Source organism: Protopterus annectens, chromosome 14.part0 (genome assembly GCF_019279795.1).
Source record: "Protopterus annectens isolate FY-2018-M chromosome 14.part0, PAN1.0, whole genome shotgun sequence".
Classification (NCBI taxonomy): Eukaryota; Metazoa; Chordata; order Ceratodontiformes; family Protopteridae; genus Protopterus; species Protopterus annectens.
Genome location: NC_056748.1, coordinates 263,193,707 through 263,212,152, shown reverse-complemented (window position 1 = coordinate 263,212,152; position 18,446 = coordinate 263,193,707). Strand labels below are relative to the sequence as shown.

Below are 18,446 nucleotides of genomic sequence, written 5' to 3'. Positions count from 1 at the left end.
ATGTCTTGTATGCTAGTCACGTCACCTCTAAGCACTCTGTAGGATACTGAGTATAGTGATAAATCGTTGAATGTCCATGCAAGACCTATTGTTTAGAACTTGTATCCTTTTAGTAAGGTATCTCTGTGGGTATTCCGATTGTTGCATGGGTCTGGACAGATACATGCCAAAGTGGGCATTATACAGAATGATTGACCTAATGAGGGCTTTATAAACTGGGACAATAACATCTCTAGATCTAGTCACAATCAATTTGTTTATAAGCTATGCAATATAGAAAGATTTTCTTATGACTCTGGGCAAATGTTAGTCAAAAGTTAGGTCACTGTACACACCACACAAGTTCTGAAATGCCAAACAACTGGGTCAGTTCTCACAGGGCATTGTCAATTTGGCAGTTCCCTGGAGTAGATGACTTCCCAAGGGATACGATAATGTATTTTTTGGAGTTTAGTTTCAATTCATGATTCTGCCACCAGTTATTGTTTGGGACAAACCTTCCTGCATGATGGTTAAGTAATTTGGGGATTCAATAACTGATCCTAGTTTGCAGTCATCTCAAACTTAGTCGGCCAAAGCCCTTTGGTGTTTCCTTTTACTTTTGAGATGTATATGCCAAACAGAAAAAGTCTCAAGACCGAACCCTGGGGGACACCACTGGTGACTGGTCTCTTCCCCTATTTTGATCTCCTGCATCCTGTGAGCAAGCATACATGTATACGTTCTTTGATTCACCTTCCTGATTGTATTAAATTATATTTCTTGTATAATACAGCACCACTTGTTAGAATGTGTTTTAAATTTGTAGTTTAGAACAGTCATCTAGTAAGCAGTGAAACAAAATGTATGAACCAATAATGACAAAACTACCCATTTCAGAAAATTTCAGCCATAAAATGCCACTCAAACTTCTGTCATTGCAATCCACCAATATCGGTAAATATACAAAATCTCTGCAGAAGTAAGTCATCTAAATAATTCCACATTAAAGAGATCTGTAACTAACGAAGAGGTTGCTGCTAACAAACAACTTTATATTTTATTGTTTCATCTACAAATAAAGTGCTTGTTGCCCTTGAAGAACAAATTGGCTATACTACATTAAAAAATGATACGCTAGTAATTTTGCAATGGGGAATGGATGGCAAACTGAAAATAGGTTCATAGTTACTAGGTAACTCCTCCAAAGGAGGACATTCATAGGACTGCAGCATCCACTCCCATTAAAGAATAGTATCAGCAATCCATCTACATACTGTGGGAGTAGTACCCACGACCTTCTGCATCAAAAGCAAGTATACTACCTGTTGTGCTACTAACAATGCAAACAACTTAGCATAAGTAGCATTAAACTTCTCTTCCCCTGAAGCTCTCAGCTCCTTGTAAAATACACTTGACGATCAACTAAATCTTTCAACTTTATAGCACAAGACATCTGGAAAAAGCCAAAATTGATTTGGGTGGCAAAGGCCCAAAACCAGGGACACATTTTAAATATTGCATGTATAATCTTAGAAAGTTGGTAAAATAAAGTGTTTTGTGTTGCCATGTGTTTCCTGAAAGATAAGAAGACTGAAACTTCGAGAGCTATAATTATTTAGTGAATTAAGTTCTCACTGATTTGCCAGAAAACCACACATTTTAAGAGGAACAGACCAAAAATATGAGGCAAATATTCTATGAACATATGGACAGTGGCAAGCTATGGACTCATCTCCCTGAATCACAAGTGGTGGTATGGGTGGAGCCTGAGTAACAGTAACTACCAGGCATACCTAACTGGGGCATTTTACACACACACACGTACACACACACACGTACACACACACACGTACACACACACACACACACACACACACACACACACACACACACACACACACACACACACACACAGACACACACACACACACACACACACACACACACACACACACACACACACACACACAGACACACAGACACACACACACACACACACACACACCGCTCCCTACCTGCATGACACTGGCTCTGGCAGCACCAACAGAACAGCGGCAGCATAAATCCCATAGCAAAGAGCAATAAAAGAACAAGAACAGCTAGTTTAGTTAGTTTAACTTCCGTGCACGTTAGCGTGAAAACCCCACTTCATTAATTTTTCGCAACAGGTCTTGCAGCTGTAAAAGTGGGGGGCTCCCCCTGGCTGTATAGTTCTGGCACCCATTAAAACAATATGTCAAGCCATAAATAAAATACAAATAAATGCTTAGAATGGAATATGAGTTGACTTTTTTTAAACATATTTCCCATATATGTAGACTTTAAGACAAAGTACACATCCTTGAGACAACAGAAGCTTAGAATACCATTACTAACCTGGTTCTGGAATCTCCTGCCATAATTAATACATTCATTTATTTTCATTACCCACTTTATACTATTCATTGTCACAAGGAGCAAGAGCCTGTCCCAGCAAACAGCAGGTTAAAGGTAGCGAACCGGTCCTAGGCATGCTATAGGTATATCAAAGGATGCAGGCACATAGTCACACCACTTGCATAAATATGAGTAATTTAGTGACTCAATGTAATCAAAACCAGTTCAGGAAGCCATGGATACACAAGGAGATATTTTATTATCACAGCATTGAAACAACACATTTAATAGCACAAGGACTGAAACTGCATAAGCATTTATACCAACTACATTGTCAATAGTGTTAAAATATCCCAAACCAGCAAAGTTAAATAGTAAGGCTATCACATGGTTCACTTAATTTGTTGTCCTCTGCTAGCAGTCAGATAATGAGATGTCACATTCCTCACTGCCGGCAGGCTGGACAGCAACTGGAGCTCAGAATCAAAGAAAATGTAAATGTAAGAATTCTTTCAGCAAGCAAAGCAACTGCTTTAATTGTTCAGGTGAAATCATTTTCTCATATTTAAGCTGCACTAAACACCTCAAATGCAGTTTGTATGGTCTACCTTTTATGCACTGTGGGTGTGAATGACACAAAGCAACCCACTAGCATTTTAGGAGTGAAACGTTTTCATTAAGCACTGGTGAATACTTTACCTCCAATAAAATCCAGTACTATTCTTTATATTCTGTGATTGCACAAATGTCACAACCTATTTTATTGTCAGGAACAACCTTAAGAACATTAATGTTAGAAATATGACCAACATCAGATCCCTTTATGTGATTTAACAATGAATTAGTTGATGTATGTCTGACAAATGCTCAGTGAATCCTGTTTTCAACTTTTGATTAATCTTTTCTGCATAAAAAGCTTGGCATGTATATTCTGTTAACATATAACATGAATTGTATTCAGTCAGCATAACATTTGTGCTTGTATGTAACCTTGCCTGTGAAATGTGTACAGTTATCAGTCTGTTTAAAGTGTTTGCATGTTGCAAGCATAGATACATACCTATGGTCTCAGTATGGGGTTTAACAGAATTGTCTGAGAAAAGCTTTCATTTTCTTGATCTCTTATGTAAATAAGATGGCTTCTGTCCAGCTGTTGCAGTAATATATGGAAATGTTGTTGGGGCATCTTGGTTTCTTTGTCTAATACCACTAACTACTTTAAAACCTCAAACAAACATAAATGTCAGTTTTTGCTGATTGTCATTTATCTTGGTAATTAGGATATTACAAAGGTGTTACTATTTAATAACTGGCTGAGGAAGTTTTGTTTGGAATGTAAACTGAAAATTGTAACATACTGCCCCCCCCCCCGGCTGTATGGTTCTGGCACCCATGAAAACGATACGTCAAGCCATAAATAAAATACAAATAAACTGCTTTAATTGTTCAGGTGAAATCATTTTCTCATATTTAAGCTGCACTAAACACCTCAAATGCAGTTTGTATGGTCTATGGAGGATGTATCTGCTAATAACACTCTGTTTTGTTTTGATCAGCTGCATATCAGTTATAAGTGGGTAAAAATGATGACAACTGAAGTTAAACAGCATGCAGACACATTTTAAGCCATGAATCACAGGAAAAAGTCAATTAATCTTCTATCAGATTTATTTTATTTTATTTTATTTTATTTTACATTTGTTGACCGGGCTAGTCTAACTGGATACATGTCCATTTTCAGTAGAGGCCCGGGGAGAAAAGCTCCAAGCATAAGAATAACAATATAACAAAAGCAAACAAGTAAAATAAAGTAATAAATCAACAGTACCATAGTAACATAGGTAAAATGAGAAAAGCAAATGGGACTAACAAACAGTGACTAGAAAACATTTAGGCAAAAGCTAGACCAGACGTAAACAAGCAAATGCACTAGACAGCACCAGGGCAATTGCAGAAAGAACAAAGTTCCCAAATCCTATCAAATTACTAAGAATAAAAACAAGAGGAGATAAATAAGTTTTGGAGGCAAGAGGGAGGGGTAGGGTTGAAATAGGAGTGAAATACAAGTTTCAGTCTGGGTTAGCACAAGGACAGAGCCACTTAGTTTTTAGATGTTCTTTTATTTGCTTTTTGAATTGAGAAGCAGATGCTAGGGTAGATAGTTCCGGAGGGAGCTGATTCCATTTTTTTCCTATAGTGTTTGAGAAAAGAGAGTCACCAGCTTTGTTGTTTGATTTAGTTAAGGAGACAAGTAGTTTATTTGCAGAACGTAGTGTAGCCAGATTTTTATATGGAGAGATCAGATTAGAGAGGATGGGGGTATTGTTAGGGTGGTATAGGATCTTTTGTGTCATAAGTAACTGTTGACAGAGTATATGGTTCTGTAATTCTAACCATCCTAGTTGTTTAAGGTTAAGGCAGTGGTGGGTTTTAAAGGGAGAACATGTGATGAATCTAGCAATGCTATTATAGCAGGTAGATAGTTTGGAGATGTTGTTTTTTGAAAGGTTGGTATATATAGCAGAGGCATAGAAAAGGGTAGAAATGAGGTGAGTTTGTGTGATAGTTTGCCTGGCTGAGGGTGTAAGGAAGGGTTTGATTCTGTAGAGGGTACCAAGTTTTTTGTTAACAGTCTTTATGGTGGAGTTAATATGGTCATCAAAGTTAAGATGATTGTCGATTGTGACACCTAGTAGGTGGGTGGTAGTATCTGGTGCTATATTAGTAGCATTATTGGAGGTTATAGAGAAGAATGGAGTGGGTGACTTATGAGTTGGTGTAAAAAGTAGTAGTTTTGTTTTTTTTGGATTCAGGAGAAGATGATGTTGCATGAACCAGTTTTCTACTTTTTGGAATACAGTTTGGGTTAGGGATTGGAGTGAGGGTATATTATTGGTAGTACAGATTAAGGTAGAGTCATCTGCATATTGGATGCAAGTGGTGTGGGGTATGTTCAAGTGGAGATCGTTAATAAATAAGGAAAAAAGAAGTGGACCTAAGATCGAGCCTTGAGGGACTCCAATATTAACAGGAAGTAAGGAAGACAAATTGTTATCCCAGAGTACAGCTTGCTGTCTATTTTGAAGATAACATCTGAACCATTGTAATGCTTGTAGGTCGAGAGAAAGGTGCTTTAGTTTTTCAAGAAGTAGGGTATGATTAACCATATCAAAGGCTTTTGACAGGTCTAAAAATAGTGCAGAGGAAAAGGAGTTATTATTGCGGTTTTTGTTTATAGTGTCAGTGAAGGAGAGAAGAGCAGTAGAAGTACTATGAAATGGTCTAAAGCCATGTTGGCAGTTGGCTAGTAGGTTGTTTTGTAGAAGGTGGTTAAGTATTTGTTTGTGAATACATTTTTCCATTATTTTGGCTAATGGGGAGAGTAAGGCAATAGGTCTGTAATTAGAGAGGTCAATTGAAGTTCCACCTTTGTGTAGAGGGATAATGTGTGATATTTTCCATATGGTAGGGATTTTGCCTTCAGTGATGGTTCTGTTAATCAGGATAGATATGGGGTAGTCAATGGCTTGTGCAGCAATTTGTAGGTATTCAGATGGGAGATGGTCAGCGGATGGGGTACAAGGTTTTAGTTTAGTAAGAAGTTTGTAAATAAGAGATGTTGGAACAGGGTGTAAATGAAAGGTTGGGGAAGAAGTATTAGAGGTATTCAATTGTGAAGCAGGTAAAGGTGGTAGAGAGTTAGCTAGAGATTGAATGGCTTCTGTAAAGTATTTATTAAAGGCATCAGGGATTAGGTTGGAATTATTTTGGTTGAAACCTACAGGGGTGGGAGTAGTAGTGTTTCCTGGCTGAAGAAGTTTATTAATTCCTGACCAAAATTTTTTTGGTGTATGTTGTGAAGTTTGTTGGAGATTTAGGTAGAAGTCTTTTTTATCCCTAAGGGTATCTCTCTTGGTAGCATTTCTTAATTGTTTGAAGAGAAGGTGATCAGATGGGCATTTGGTAGTTCTCCATTTAGCCCAAATTTTGTTTCTAAGTAGCATTTTCTGCCTAGTTTGTTTAGTTAGCCAAGGGGCAGATTTGGTTCTTATTCTAATGGAGCTGACTTGATTCAGATGACTTGATTACCTTGTGAAAGTGTATTAAACAAATGTCTAAAGTTTAGGTAATAAAATTAACAAGTTAGAGGCAATTATAGCTGTCAATGTTTTAGCTGTTATTAAAGGTTGTGTGTGTATGTGTGTGTGTGTGTGTGTGTGTGTGTGTATATATATATATATATATATATATATATATATATATATATATATATCTAGGGGGGGGTAAATGAGGATGTTGTCTGTGCCAATGTGATGAATGGTCTGCTGGCATAGATTATCACTGCAAAGTGCTTGTTTGTGATTGCAGTAATCACAGAGTAACTTACAGGGACATAAAATTAGATAACAATGAGGCCTTTCTTCATTGCAGCTAATATGTCTCTTAATTGCTAGTTTCTGCAGTCATGCTAAAAGCCCCTTTTGCTATAGTTTTACTACTCATGGCCAGGCATTTTTCTGAATCCTGGCCTGTGACTTTAAAATTAATTAATCTAGGTTACATACATGAAGAAAGGTATAGATATTTAGCAACATGAAGAATTTTTACATGTATTGTCATCTAAAATGATGGACTATCCTGCCCTCCTCCTGGGTGACTTTAATTATGCAAACATAAACTAGAAGAGATACACTGCCTTTATTTATTTTGACTCAAACTTTATTGACATTGTCACTCTGAAGAATTATTCCCTGCTGCCTAATTTTCTATCAGGAGGCAATAACATCTATGACCTAGTTTTAACCAATAGCAATGTGGTAATCACAAATGTCAAAGCTGTGTACATCAACAAAGCAGTGGAATCAGGGAAACAACGTGGAAGAACTCCATGGCGCTTTTATATCAAGACATTATTTAAAAAAAGTAAGTCATTTTTTCCTTAAATAATAACATTGTGTAATAGTAATAACTGACTCTGTGGTGTGGTATATTGAAGATTTACCCATGGGTGGCTTTGTTTACTCACGCGAGCTTCACCCATATGATTAAACCTACCAACTATTGGTAAATCTTCAATATACCACACCCACATTGTTTGTTATTGCTATACTACATCACTATGCCTTCCTAACCATAATGACAAAAGACATTTACTGCGGAAGGCTGCTGCAAAATTCTGAGCAGTGCACAGAATTGGTAGATGCAGTCAAATTGTGTATTTGCAACCCTTTTCATCAATTGCATATATATATATATGTACACACACACACACACACACACACACACACACACACACACACACACACATATACACTAGAGACCAGAAAATAGCCAAGTTAAAACTTGAAAGATTCATGAAAAAATTACTTTCCCTAGTAGTATGTGTTCAAGAGAATTATGTATTAATTACACCAGGTAGCTGATGAAATCAATCAGTTGTCCACATGACTGGAATCAAGAGCGAATAACCCTATTTTGAACAGAGAAATCAGTTTATAGAGATTCAGTGTTATGCTTCTGCTAGAAAAAGTGAAAATGGAGGCAACAATGCCATGTACAACGTGCAGTTGTTACTCTACTTCAGAAGTTACAGAGATTCAGAATGAAGGCTATTTTTTCAATGTTATTGTGTTTCCTGTTTACATGGATGCACTTGAAAGAGCTAAATGTAGCCATAGCAACCACTGCAGAGATTTTGCAGTGTCAGTAGGGAAATTAGACATTTAATTGGGCTATCTAAATTGTGCAGCATGTAGTGACCTTGGGGAACAATGATTTACTAACTTAATTGGCACTCAGTCCAGAGCAAAGTCCAGAGTGTCTGGCTTTCCAGTCATGGAAAAAGAAAGAGTTAGAGAATGGAATATTAGGCTATCTGTGTATGAAATGCAGGTGTGTGTGTGTGTGTGTGTGTGTGTGTGTGTGTGTGTGTGTGTGTGTGTGTGTGTGTGTGTGTGTGTGTGTGTGTGTGTGTGTGTGTGTGTGTGTGTGTGTGTGTGTGTGTGTGTGTGTGTGTGTGTGTGTGTGTGTGTGTGTCTGTGTGTGTCTGTGTCTGTGTGTGTGTGTGTGTGTGTGTGTGTGTGTGTGTGTGTGTGTGTGTGTGTGTGTGTGTGTGTGTGTGTGTGTGTCTGTGTGTGTGTGTGTGTGTGTGTGTGTGTGTGTGTGTGTGTGCGTGCGTGTGTCTCTGCGTGTGTGTCTGTGTGTGTGTGTGTGTGTGTGTGTGTGTGTGTGTGCGTGTGTGTGTGTGTGTGTGTGTGTGTGTGTGTGTGTGTGTGTGTGTGTGTGTGTGTGTGTGTGTGTGTGTTGAACATGCTTGGGTCGGCCTGATGGGGGCTGCCACAACATTTAATTTGTAATTATAAACAATTCTTTCTAAGGACACACTCTCTGTGTACATCACAAAACAACATGCAAGATACATGTTGGACCATAGAATGACCTGCTGCATTGCTGCTTTCCTTGATACTGAAATTTCTCCATTCTCAAATATGCATTGGATTACTTGCTACAAGTGAATGTTGGACCACAGAACTGCTTTCTTTTAGATACAGAGTGGAAGATGAGCATTCCTTCCACAGGGTGGGTGCAGGGCAGGATGGGGTGGTAGGTGTGGGTGTGTTAAATGCCCTAGTTTGGGGGGACAGATTAGTTAATTAGCTTGTTCAGGCTCAAAATCTGTACCTTGGCTACAGGAGACGACAGCCTTAATCCTCTACACCCCAGTCTTTAGTGTCTTTTAATGGGTCATACATTTTGTTTCACTGCTTAATGGAAACAAATCTTCAGAACTGCAGGGGCGCATTTCCAAGGAATGTGAGTTTCAGTGCATTTTCAAGGAATGTGAACTTCAAGGGAAGAGAAGTTTTCTGTTGCTCATGCTAAGTCTGTTTTCAGCATGCAACTGTTTTGTTTAGCAAATGGCAGTCAGTGTTTGTGCTATAGAATTTCAAGGTAGTGTTAGTAGCACAACAGGTCGTATACTTGTGTTAGGTGCAGAAAGCTATGGGTTCTACTCCCACACCATGTAGATGGATTGCTAATACTGCAGTGCAGTTTGGGGGTGGTGTGGGGTGGCTGGACTCCTGAGTGTGTTGTCCTTTGGATGCAATGTTAAACTGAGGCCCTATCTGTCAGTTTAATGACAGGTGCTGTGAGATCTTTTACATCTACCTGGACTATTAAAAAGATTAGGGGGAAGTTCCTCAATTGGACATCAGAATGGCTGGGTAGGATGGGGTGGGCTGATCTATTTCCCTGTTTAGGGTCCCATTTGACCATGACCCAGCACTGCGCACAAGCACACGTGCATGCGCACACAAGCATGCACGTGAGCGCACACACACACACACACACACACACACACACACACACACACACACACACACACACACGCATGTGTAACTGTTCACTTGCCAATTTGTACAGCTTCTTTTTTGTTGTATAAATGTATGCATGTAAAAAATCATTCAGAAAATGTTACAAACTACATCTAACAGATTTGCCCCTCGAATAGTCTAGTCTTATTGGCAATTCCTAGATTAAAGGTGCTAGTGCAAGTTTTGTACAGACGAATATTTAGAATGAAGTACTTGCTGATTAGCCTGTGTGAAGTAGTTGGGTGCTATTTTACATGTTAAAGATCCGAATACCAAGAAACATTTATGCTATAGGTCATAAGCTGGCATATGCTCCAAACATGTGAACCATGGATGCCATTTAGTGCATATACACAACTGTACAGTGATCAACTATTGTTGTGTGTAAAGCCTATTACATGCCTTTCTAACCTCAGTATAAGTTACATTAGCATGCTTACATAGTGAGCACAGCTTAAAAATAATGACATGATGAGACTGTTAGTCAGTGAGTAAGATGCATACTGTAACACCAAGAAGTGAACATAACACTCTATAGGATAAAGCATATGTTATGAAGCATGAATTCTGTGTGCTTTGATTGATTGAGAACAGGCACTATTTCCTCTTAAATGGAGGTGACTCATCAGGGCAAAAACACAAAACAAATTGTATGGGTCTAGAGAAAAGTAGAAAGTGACTGAGATGTTAATAACAGTTTCTGAGATTTTGTAGCCAAAAGGATAAGCATAATCAGCAAAGCTGTAGCTGTTCCATCTAGTACCCCATGCCATTCCTAGATAAAAGCTATTTGCTACAACTTAGACCACACACAAAAGCACTTCAGTGCTGCAATTCTGACCACAAAAGCAGTATCAAAATCATTTCTGTACTGGCATTCAGAAGTGTCTGAACAGAAATTCATACCAGTACTGTACTGCCGACTGATTGGCAGACACATCATCATGCTGTGTGTTTCTTATAGAGATAATTTTACAGACTTCAAGAAAACTATAGTGCATATAGCATCATAGTTTTGCAAGAAAATAACATGCATGCTGTTAAGTGAGTAGTAATCTCTATTAAGAACTAAAAAAGAACAGAGATGCACCTATGATTTGTACTTTAAACTTCATATTTTGTTTCTACGTTAATGAAGGAAAACACACTCCTTCATTTTTAATGTTACTCCAAAAACAAAAAGAGAGCAGTAGAGGTTGTTTATGATATTGCTGAATAAATATGGTTTGCAGTACAACCTAAGAAATCATAGAAGAGGGGCAGGATTTGGATTTGTTTGCAGAAAATACCACTGGTTACATGTATGTGTCCACAAGCTATCAGATTGTCCATCATGTTTTACTAGATTTAGCATCTAGAGCCCAACATTATGCCAGGAGGCTTAATGCAGAACACAAAGACACTGTAAACATAATTTAACCTCCATGAGGTCTATTCAGAACTAAGTAGAAAATCCAGGAGTCTCCTGGGGTGATAGCCTCACAGGAAGTCTGATAGTTGGCAGGCAGTGAGGATTAAACATATACATATGTATATGTGCATACATATATGTGTGTGTGTGTGTGTGTGTGTGTGTGTGTGTGTGTGTGTGTGTGTGTGTGTGTGTATGTATTTCCTTAAATTGCAGATGAACTTTCATTGACAGCAAATACATTGAAAAAGTTCAACAGTGATCACAAGCATCGATGAAATAACGTAAACCGTGACACATGATAAGTGTGTGCTGTACCAAAACACATGGCACCCATATATATATATATATATATATATATATATATATATATATATATATATAGCATAATGTCAAATGCACAAATTCTCAAATCCTACATTATCAGATTTTAAACAAAACAATGTCTGGCCTAACCAATAATTTCAGTAGTTATCCTATTTCTTTGTGGTTGTGTAACCATGGAGGTAAGATATTTAATTTGTGGGGGTCAGAGCCCCATGAGGGATGGTTATATATATATATGTGTGTGTGTGTGTGTATGTGTGTCTGTATATTTTATATATATATATATATATATATATATATATATATATATATATATATATATAGATATAGATATACGTATGCATATATATAGATAGATATACGTATGCATCTATATACATACATATATATATATATATATATATATATATATATATATATATATATATATATATATATATATATATATATATATATATATATATAAAAAGGATGTATACACACACACACACACACACACACACACACACACACACACACACACACTCACACAAAAACATATGCATTGACTGTACGATTTGTTGATTCTGGTAAGTGCAGCGATATTTGATTAAATGTACATTTCATTGAAGGTGCATGTGATAGAATTCTGTTTTATTATAAACAGGTGCAGTAGGTGGTAGTAGTGTGTAAGGGGAGTGTTTTTGCTTGAGGTGTTTTTCAGCCCATTTGTATAATCTGAACTTGCACGTAACTATATAGATGGCTTCATTTCCAGTCTTTTCAGTGTGAAGGCATTCAATGAATTTACCTTTCAAAGAATTGTACTTCTAATGAAAAACTTTCAGTGCTTAGCAGTTTAACAAATGTACATACATTGAAACCAAGATTTGTGTGTGGGGTCTGTGTTAGAACGTTGACTGGTCTTGTGACAATGTGAGGTATTGCCATCTGTGCCAGTGAGAATAAGGCATTGCATGTGCAACATATGCCGGCATAGTTAGCTGGAGTTCTGTAGATAGTTTTGTGTCTTTTGACTATCACACTCACTTGTATAGATGCTTATGTTAAAAATGACATAATATGTGTGTGTGTGTGTATCTACATGAATGTATTTTATATGTATATATCTATTTCAATCTATCTATGTATCTATCTATCTATCTGTATGTTTGTGTGTGTGTGTGTGTGTGTGTGTGTGTGTGTGTGTGTGTATCTACATGTATGGGTATATTTGTATGTATATATATATATATATATATATATATATATATATATATATATATATATATATATTTATATGTGTGTTTGTGTGTGCGTTTTTGTATCTACATGTATGTGTGTATATATATATATATATATGTATGTATACATGGGTTCCTTTCAGAAGCTCGAAATACTGAAATGTCAAATTTCAGTATTTTGAGCCCAAGAAACCGAATCCGCATAATAGCGAAAGTTTAGAAGCACTAAATTCAAAATCTCGAATACTGGAGGTTTTGAATTTCACGCTTCTAAAGTTTCACTATGGCCATGTATTCAGGTAAGTGTGTGTGTGTTAAGGGGTTTGGGTAGGGGCTGTGGTGTGTGTCGGTGTGTTTTGTTGCTGTGATGTGTGTGTGTGCAAAGAGAAAGTAGCTTGTGTGGTGGTGTTTTGTGTGTGTTTGTATGTAGTGTGACATCGGAGTGAGAATATTTAAGTAGGGAGGGTGTGGGAGGTGCAGGGGGCTTGCCCCCCTGCTTTCATTTAGTACAGTGATTGTGTGTGTTTGTGTGTGTAGTAAAACCGAGAAATTCAAAACTTCTGGTATTCGAGGTTTTGAATTTCGCGATTTTTACTTTTTGTCGTTTTGTGGATTCGACTTCTTGGGCTCGAGATACTGAAATTCAAGATTTCAGTATTTTGAGCTTCTGAAGTGAATCCATATATACATATACATACATACATGCATTTATATGTGTGTCTGGGGTCTATATTAGAACATCGAAGTTTGAAAACATCGAATATTCTAATATCGAACCCAAAACAGTGAACGCTGAAAATAACAAAGCTGCAGAACACCAAATTTTTTCCTTGGGAAAGAATTTGGTTGGCTGTTTCTGTGGCTTCACTATTTTCAGTGCTGTGGTGGAAAGTTACGGGTCGGGTTCAGGTAAGTGTGCTACTGTGCAGACGTTAGGGTTAGGGCATGGGTTAGGTGAGTTCAGGTTAGGGTGTGGGTGAGGTGAGTGTGCCATAGTGACAGACTTTAGGGTTAGGACGGGGTAGGTATGTTAGGGTTAGGGCGCGGGTCAGGTGAGTGTGCGATAGTGACGGACTTTAGGGTTAGGGTTTGGGTTAAGTTAAGTGGATCGATAGTAGTGTATGTACAGTTTAGTGTAGGGTTAGATGTAGGATTTGAAGAGTATGTGTGTGGATTGCTGTTTTTTTTGGTGTGCTTGTGTTGTGTGTGTGTGTTTCTCGGAACAGCAAATTTTTTCCCAGGGAAAAAATTCACTGTTCTGAGCTTTCGATTATATCATATTTCGAGATTCCAAGTTTGAGCTTATGGTGTTCGATGTTTTGGAATTTCGATAATATAATATAGACCCGTGTATGTGTGTGTGCTTGTGTGTGTGTGTGTGTGTGTGTGTGTGTGTGTGTGTGTGTGTGTGTGTGTGTGTGTGTGTGTGTGTGTGTGTGTGTGTATGTGTGTGTTTGCACATATGAGCATATTATAATTCCAGGAAGGTGCACCTGACTCTTATTTAGACTGATAATTACATTTCTGCACTTCCAAACAGCAAATATAGTTTTTAATTTCATTAGATATATTTCTTTGGTTCTGCCAGATATTTAGCAGCTCTGATACTATGCCAATATGCATATCACTTAAATGCCCTCTGTGTTGCAGTTGTTAATCAGTGTGTTTGGAGCAGTGCTGTACTACATGATGATGACTGAGGTTCTACTAACCCATTTTAAACTCCCAAACAGGTAACAAAGCTAACATCCAGCAGACCACCACCACCACTAACCAAGGATGCAGAACGTTAAGGTACACCGAAGGCATAGAACAAAAGACTGGACATGCTCAGGTAAAAAAAATGGCTTTTCAATCTTCTTCTAATAATGGAAAATGTTTTTTTAAAGAGAATTTTAGTTATGGACACTGTGGAGCCTGCAGTTATATACAGCAGGGGAAGGTACATTATAAATGGATTTGAGTTTATTGTCCAACAACACATTACTTGAATAATAGGGAGAAAACAAGTATCATATGAGAGGAGAAAGCAGAGCAGGAGACAGTAACAACAACTTGCACCTAAAAACTGCAGTGTATATATATATATATATATATATATATATATATATATATATATATATATATATATTTGTTTTTAACTGAGAAACCACAGTCTCTTTTCTCCTGTCTGAAATTATATAGGGTACAAATAGATGTCTTGTTAAAACAAGAATATTGGAAGATGGGGGTAATATAAGTAATAGGCTAATGTAAATTACTATGGCATGAAGACATTTTAAAGAGTGTGAACATACTGTTGATCCATTATGGTTTGTGTTTTGGTTGAAAGATTCACCCCATTTAAGAGAAAATTTAAGCAATAGTTATTGCACAAAGTAAGCTATATGATCTTAAATATCCAACTTAACATCCATGGGTTTCAACACAGAAATCAACCAGCAAGTTTTCTTATAATTGTATAGGAATTAATATTATCACTTTATAGAGGAGTGTTCAACTGTTAATCATTTATTTGGTGGTAATATTTAATTGAGTATATTATGGAAGTTTGAATTCCAGAATGCTGCAATGCCTTTTAAATTATTAATAAAATTTAATTTTTAATCCAAACTTTTTTTTTCTAATTGTAATCATTATCAGATCCACTTTGAGTAATTAAAATATAATCACCCCAGCAGCAAGTTAGGTGAGATAAACTTGTCAAACTGCAGGCACACTCATTGAAACCATGAGTCACAGCTCCATTAATGCATTTTTCAGAGAGGAACCCCCACCACCTCCATCCCTATGTGGAGGCTTTGCTCTTCATCCTCCTTTCCTATAAAAAAACTCAAGCTCATTTGCACCACATCCTTAAGGGAAATAGAAACTCCTGATAGAACAGGAAAATGGCTCACATCACTGCAATCCTGTACCAGAGATGATGCATATAAATACAGACAAGTCAGAATAGAAGTTCATCAACACTAGCAATTTAATCTAAATGTGATTTAGCACGTTGATTGAGGTGATATATACTGATGCACTTCCTCTGTTTTTATTCTCTGTCTGTGCGCATCATATCTGTGTGAGGGAGATGTGATATTCCAGCACCATGGACAGATCTCAATTGCTTCAATAACCTCATAGTGAGGCAGCTAGAATTGTAGTCTGGGTGGTCTAGGTTTGAGTCATATTTGAAGCAAGCACTTCTTTAGTATTGTGCTTCTAAATTTGGACAAGGCCTTTTGTTTCCAATGCTCATAACTGACTTATTATCTCATTTTAGCTCTTGTTCAAAAATGAACAGTTAGATGACTCTTCCCTTTCTCCTCTTTGTATACTTATCATCCTGTGGGCTTTAATTTCAGGGAGCTGGGATCAGAAAAATAGCATTCTGGGAGCTACCATTCACTGACTGATAATTCTGTCATTATATGATATTTGTAGCAATTTCATGTGACATACTGTAAATGAACAACACAGAAAACCTGATTAACCATATAAAGCTGATTACTTTAAGATAAAGAAATACCTAAACCAGCAGCTATTCATTGCACTGAATTGTTTGAGGTGCCAGTTGTTGATGGGCATGTAAAAGAATGCATGTATTATAGGTATTTATAAGTCTAAAAGATTAGAGCTTAATTGTATGTGTGTGTGATATTCCACAGTGAACAGTATTTTAGAAGAAAGAGCTGACAGCTGCAGATTTTTTTTCAGTGAACAGATATAAGTAAAATGTATTGATATTAAGAATAAGTGCAAACAGTTTTTTCCCTTAACACAAATACAATGTACTACTATAGACCTATTAATAAGTAATAAATAATTTTAAATTGGATCATGTTATATTTTAATTTGTTGATCATATCATTTTTTTAGTTTTGTATGCATATCAGTGGATCTGATCACTTTGTTTCATTCTGAAGGGAGCAGTGATTAAAGAAATAATATAAAAATAGTGTTTCTGTTGTGCTTCTGCTCCCTACCACTGCTTTATCATGCATAAGTGTTATATTTAACTAGGAGACTATGGTTTCTCAGTAAAATATAACACATTTTTTGCTCATAGTCATCTCAGACTGACATAATTGTTTCATTCTTATGTAATATTTTTGGTGACTCACTGATTCATGATGTGAAATTCATGCCTTGAAGACCTATACAATTAGCATTTTCAATACTAACAAAAAACATCAAGTGGCAGAAAAATCTGTTACTGTCTTCTGGAATTGTTGCTTAAGCTATCTAAATTGTATTAGAATAAATTAGAAATAATTTATCATCTGCACTTGGCAGTGTAAAGCTTTGGTTTATATTAAAATACAGAGGTTCTTTTTATTGCTGTTTGTATAATCTTTAGATAAGGGCCTGATACTGTGTAATTAGAAAATGGCCTTTGTCATTCTCCTTTGTAAAGGATGTGAAATATGTGGAATCAGTAATTACTGATTATTGGGTTTATTATTAGACTTGTGTTGTGTATACGGAAGTCTGTGAAAGGAATAAACCTACACAAAATCAGTCAACATATCCATACCAAGTGTATCACAGGCATACATCAATGTCATGCCATGCTTGGAAAAGCTTTATGACTATTTTCTTGTCACTAAAAGACTATGAATGACAAACTGGCTAATAGACTGTCATTTTGTGTTACTTTTCTTATTTTTCTTGATTATGGAAAAGATATTTCATAGTCTGTGTCATAGCAGAATAATCCATCAACTTGCAGAAATGTAGATCAAGACTTTTATTTTATTTTACTTTGTATTGCTTGCAGTTATATATGGTTCAATAAGCACAAATACATCTTTTGGTTGTGAGCAGAGAGTATCAGTCTGATTAAGTGACCCACTCAGTCATACATAATCAGTGGTAGATCCATCCAGAAGAGATATAGATGGGTGAGCTAATGCTGATCAAACATGTCACTAGTCATTCAGTACTTCATAGGTCTGCTGTACATACTCACCCCTCGTCCTCTTTTCATGTTCAGTATATTTAGAAATGTGTATGTATGTTATATATATATATATATATATATATATATATATATATATATATATATATGTGTGTATAAAGCATGGAACTACAGAAAGGAAATAAATTTCATACAAACATTATAGGTAAAAGAGAAATTCATAATAATACATAGTAAGGAGATTATTGTTGCTTGTCTCCCCTAGTGTTCCTCACATTATCGAAATGATGGTTTTACTCTTTTTTGTGTGTGTTTCCACACCCTGTCTTACTTTTCAGATTTTTCTCCCATCTTTTCAGCACATGGTAACTGTCCCCCAGTAGTCATGGGTTTTAGAAATTTTGAGTTGCATTTTAGGACTTTCTCCAGTCTTGATGATGACATGAACAAAAATGTTGACTAAGGAAATAAATTCAGTGTTATTTTCTTTCAAAGAATATCCAAGGCTTAATATTTAAAGCTGACAAAATTAGTTATTCCCAATTAACTGAGAAGACAAATGCTTTCAATGATATAATCATGCCCAGAAACAGGACTTTCTTTTATAGATTTATAGATTAGTACTAGGCTAACTGTCCTTTTGGACCATTTTAAGCTTAGCCAGTTATTCATTGTGAGAATCAAATTCTGTATCTTGTTTTTTAAGGTAAACATGCCAACCCCCAACCCCAATTTATCTCTCTCCCAAACCAGTAATCCCCTTCTTTGCATGCAACCCTTTTGTGTTATACATGGATGAAAGTGAAGGAATCAATGGTCACAATCAAAAATTTCATGTTATT

The 18,446-nt window shown here is 36.6% G+C and overlaps 1 long non-coding RNA gene across 1 annotated transcript in view; it reads left to right on the top strand.

The window, feature by feature from the left end:
- The first annotated feature begins 7,188 nt into the window (after positions 1-7,188).
- LOC122788786 overlaps positions 7,189-18,446 on the top strand; it is a 191,860-nt gene continuing 180,602 nt past the window's right edge. Inside the window, exons 1-2 of the long non-coding RNA XR_006362733.1 lie at positions 7,189-7,281; positions 14,429-14,529. This is a non-coding gene — a long non-coding RNA (uncharacterized LOC122788786). The remainder of the gene's footprint in view (positions 7,282-14,428; positions 14,530-18,446) is intronic.